Below are 5,506 nucleotides of genomic sequence, written 5' to 3'. Positions count from 1 at the left end.
TACTCAAATATGTACGGGTAAACTTACACATGCAGATTTACTCACATGTAAGTATACCTTTGTGAACAACTCCCTTAGTTTGGTTGTTCTACAAATCATGCATTTTGGATATTGAACACTTCTTCAAACGCCTGAGAATAATTGATATGGACCTAGCTTTAAGCTGTTTATAGAAGGCTTAAACATTTTGACTCCCAAAGATGCCAATATCCACATGACAGGGAAAACAGGCATGCATGCGTCCCCCTCCACTGAGTAGCAGAAACCTAACGACCTCATTTATGCTTACCCATTTTGAGGGGAAGCAATGAGAAGGTTTGGGCCGACTATAAAGATCATTCACCACCCCAAAGAGCAGTGCAGCAGAATGATGTTACCATCTTGTAGCATCATCAAGGGCAATGTAATCATACACACTGTTCAAGCATACTACCTGCACACTGGTGCAAGCTGCAGGAGCATGAGTAGCCAAAGTAGTGGCAAAGTGGCCGGGTAGTGTAACCTAAGCGTTCAGTCTGAATAGAAATATCAGAGGAACAAAGAACATGCACACCTGCTCAATGCCAAGCGTACAATGATGGTAGTGGAGCACTTACCATATCAATTTGTTGACCAACTTGGTTTTAGAAACCCTACTGCCAATCACAGATCCGTGCTGAGGAATTCCTAATCAAAGCAAGCCTGTACAGGAGCCAACGTATTGGGTGGTTATCTTGGGGGGTCAAAACTAGATAAGTCAGAGGCAAACAAAGGGGTTAAAACAGCTACAATATGGCCATAACAATGATTTGGATTATGCTGCCTTCCGCTGCTATTAACCGGATGTTAACTTACTTAACCGGGTGCAGGACCCTGGTTTGCTCTACTGCGCTCTTTCATTAAGTATGGCTTCTGTGCCCAGGTTCTATGTATTAGATTACATAAAAATGCATCATCTATAGAGCAAGCGGTAACTTGCTGATTTAGTGCATGCAGGGGACGCAGTGCAGCAGTGAAACTAAGATTGGCAGTTCAAACTGCTGCTCTATTTTACTTAAGACAAAGTCCAGTGATCACTTGGAGGGGGTTAGGAACTCTTGCAAAGGAACCTGCATCCCTTGTAGATTAGTGTGCAACAATTTTGATTGAGTGGGGAGTTTGTCCCTTGAGCCATCGACTCAAACGTAGATACCAATCTTAGAAGAGGACGAGCAGAAACGTTAGGTTGTGTATTATCATAATCAAAGAAACTGACATTGGAGTGTCTATAGTGATTTAGAGCTTAGATGCACCTAACTCTAGGCAGAATTTCCGGAGAAGTATTCGTCAAACAGGTCAATTTGAAAGTCAAAGAATTGAAGTCTAAGTAGGATGGCATGGCTATGTTTGAAGTCGAAAAAAATATTTTCTTGGAAGCCATTGTGTAGCACCCCTTTGCAGGAGGCAGGGTAGAAATGTGGAAAGGCCTTTTTTGGATTTTTGGTCTAGCAGATCTCACCCTCCAAGATACCAGATGAAGGTGTTGGAGAACCAGCTGGTGGGGAAGGAGTTATAACCTAGAATGTGTGCCATTTAGAGAAGAGATGACATAGCTGGGGCAGAGCAGCTGCAGTCCAAAAGTGCACTGAGATAAAATGAATTCACTAATAGACAAGATTAGACAATGTCAATCTATGGTACATAGAGGCGATTACAATTGAATGAAGTCTGTGACTCAAACAAAGGCTTCTGCTTGAACCGAGATCCATGGCTACCAGCTCGTCTTCAATGTTGAGTAACTAGGTAGTTGTATGAGAGCAAGCAAGTTACAGTTGTACCCATATTATGGCTGATAAGTTGATACTGACCATGAAATAAATTAAAATAACAATGCCCCTGTATCATTTTCTTCCAAATAGCACCCTCCCCAGAAAGTATGGAATATGAGGGTAGGCAAATTAAACACTAGATCGTTTGCTGCTTTTGTATCAGGTCAAGTCCATCAACCTGCCCCACGTGTGATATAAAGGAAAGCAAACCTAATATCTAGATTTGGTGGAATGTAACAAAGCCAGTTAACTTTGCTGTTTGTTCTTACAAGTGTAAGCCATACAATACACAACAAAAGCTCAGACTAAAATTTACACATTGCACTTACACATACAAAGAGAAGATGACACAATGAATGCACCCCCCCCCACTCCAGATCGGGTCAATATTAAAATTAAAATATATAATTCACAGTAAAGGTCAAATGCTAATGCTGAACCTTGAGCCAGAAGTGGCCTTTCCACTTTTGACAGAAAAACAGCATTTAAAAACGAGTCAGGTAGGGAAGCTGTGAGGACCCGAATATACATCCTAAATTACTAATAGACCGCCCTAAAACGGTCTATTTACACAGCATAGCCCCTACAACAGAATAAAGTGCATATGCTATTATTGAAAAGTATCAAGCAATATATATACACACTATGTAACAATCGATCACAGGGCATTAAACTAATGACCAAATTAACCTAAAAGAACTGAGGTTTGAAACAAATACAAGGAACTCAGCTGCCATTCCACCCATAGCCTCAAATATCTAAGCACCTGCCACAATTGTCTCCTCTCCTTTAGTTTGGAGATTTTTTCAGTGTCCACTATTAATTATTACTTCTCACTGCCTACATTTGTGTTTAAAGTATGTTTATAGTAATTTCCCCTGGTTCTCTGTCTACGTGTTTATGACAGCTTGCGGGAAGAAGGTGGAACAATTGCACTCGTGTGTGCATTACAAAACAATATTTCCTAAATATTGAATATATTCACAGAAAATGAATGGACCGCATACAAGTACCAGGGTTACTAATGAGGCTCTTCATGTTGAAGTCATTTGCGCCCACACCCATCTGATCAATAAACTGTGCCAGATTCTCGTCCGATTCCTTGGTTTTTGGTCTCCTCTGGCATTTCAGCGCAAAGCGCTGCTGGCTCTGTGAGACCTCTTGTGATCAAGAAGATTTCAGAAGGGGGCTTAAAGCCACGCCCATCAATCCCATTGGCTGGCGTCATCCTTTATGCAAAATGCTGGCCTCCGATTAGAAATGAGGCATATTTGTTTCCGCCCTGTCTCCTTTTCGTCCGGCCCATCTGGACTGGATTGTCCGCTTGCTGGCTGTCGTGAAGCACTTTCTTATATTTGTCAGGTCCATCTGTTTCTGATTAGCAGTATCAGGTTACTTGTCTTGTTGCAGTTCGTTAGCCGGAAGCTCCGTCCTCTCTCAATCACGTTAGTGCGAGTGATGAAGCAACGCCCGTCACGTCACAGCAGGCCCATCGCTGCTCGCATTTCTGTGTCTGTCTGGCCTGTGTTTCATTTGAGGCCTTTCCTTCACTGCTCTTTATAAGTTAATTCTGTGCAATAGAAAATTCCACCCCCGGCAGCCCTTTTCCCCATCGCTCCGCCTAATAAAAAAGCTCCTTCTCATACAAGAAGATGCTGATGACAGCGGCAGGCCCTGCAGGACAATTTCACACCGCATTTCCAAGGACGTCAACAATTTCTAACTGCATGGCCCCTGCGGATATTTTGGTCAGTGAATGACACAGGCGAATAGCGGCCGCAGGGTGTGATGTTCTGTGATTGCTGTAAATGTGCATAGTACTTACAGCGCTGAATTTGAATCCCGGTCGTCTGAACACTCAAGTATGTGGGAGGGGTTTAAGATGGGGGCTCATTTCACAGGGGGTGAACGACGCACCATTATTCCCCCTCAAACCAGCCCTCCCAGAAATAACAATTTAAAAGAATAGGAAATCCGTCTGCAAACTGAAGTAGGCCTTCTTCGTGTAAACACGAGGAAACAAACAGTCCTCCAAAGGGACAATGGCTGAAACCAGATCACCAAATACACATGTAATAGGACACTGCAGAGGAAAGGCCGCCCCCGGAGCAAGGAGGCAAAGCAAAAATGGACAAGGGTTGTTAATGTTTCACTGCTCAGAAGACACCACCGAGCTCTTAGGCGCTTTGTTTTTTGCTTTCTTGGTTTGGACAAGGTTTGTTACTGTTTCACTGCTCAGAAAACCCCATCGAGCTCTTGCACACTTTGTTTTTGCTTGCTTGGTTTGGACAAGTTTTGTTACTGTTTCACTGCTCAAAAGACCCCAGCGAGCTCTTGCGCACTTTCGTTTTGTGTGCGCTTGGTTTGGACAAGGTTTGTTACTGTTTCACTGCTCAGAAGAACTCATCGAGCTCTTACATGCTTTTGTTTTTGCGCGCTTGGTTTGGACAAGGTTTGTTACTGTTCTTTTGTGTCGCAAGGTTCGCGCAGAAGAATTGTGAGCCAAAAGGCGTTTAGTGAATGGTCTGCAGATCAAGAAGGCTTGCCGTCGTGATCCTGTGAGTGCACCCTCGGTCGAGCACATGATGCACTGTGTGAGTCGCACTGCTCAGTGATTGACTGATGGCCAGGGGAGTCCCGTTTCTCTCACATGCTTTATCTCAGCTCTGTTCTCCCACGGGTTCATGCCGCCGGAAGTCACATTTTCTAGGCTGAAGTCGGCTTCTACTGGGGCAGTTCGAAAACTGTGCCCAGGGCCGGGAGCCATTTGGTGAACCGCCCCCATGGTGAGCAACCTCTTCTGATAACATCCATATCAAAATGTCAGCAACATCCCTGGGCGTAAACAGAACCTGCGTCCATGTTAAACTTTGCACCAATTATGAGTTGAGGAGAAATCTCCTGTGAGAAGTTGGCCAGGCAAATGCTGTCCACTAGTTATAGTGGGCACTTTGTACCAGTCCAAACAGCCCCTTAGAGGTGATCGGTTAAAGACAACCTTTATTGAAAGCTATCCTAGTGGTAGCTATGGAGAGCAGCCTTCAGGCTAAGTCTTGAAGGAATGTAAAGCAGTTTGTTTTATCAGTCTATAATCTCGTGAATGACCAAATGGAAGGAAAACCACATCAGGTATATATCAAATATACGTATTTATTCTAAACACACCCTACTAGTCTCTTTATGAGGATAGAGGTCAAAGCACATAAGTTACACTTAATAGTACACAGTAAATAAGCATAATATACGTTGAGCCCTACGGGTGTACCAAACCATATATTAAGAAAGTGGTATAAGAACCACGAATTGACTAGACACAAGGCCTAGAGCCTATAGAAGTGCTGGGGACACAAGGAACCACCAAAGGTAGTGACAAAAGGGAATCACGGGGACGCGTGCAGTGTGAGAACACAGCCGCGAATCGCCGTTAACTTCAATGGGGAAAGTCAGGGTTTGAAATTTAAAGATAAAGGACACTTAGGAGAGGACTTTGAGCAAACCCCTTTAGATTTAAGGGGTTCTAGGGCCAACACCCACGGGAGCACCGGAGTACTCGAGTTACCTCACCCAGGGAAGCCGGGTGCATCGGTGTCCTTTGGTGTCAGGAATTGTCGGTGATTTCAATGGCGATCTGCTGAAAAGTGCTGCTGCCCTCGAAGAGGAAAGTGTCCGGGGTGATCCAAGCCTGGATTGAAGATGAGAAGAACCTGAAAGCAAAGGGA

The sequence above is a fragment of the Lissotriton helveticus genome, chromosome 11 (genome assembly GCF_964261635.1).
Source record: "Lissotriton helveticus chromosome 11, aLisHel1.1, whole genome shotgun sequence".
Taxonomy (NCBI): Eukaryota; Metazoa; Chordata; class Amphibia; order Caudata; family Salamandridae; genus Lissotriton; species Lissotriton helveticus.
The sequence above is the reverse complement of the archived record's forward strand: the minus strand, read 5'-3'. Positions refer to the sequence as shown.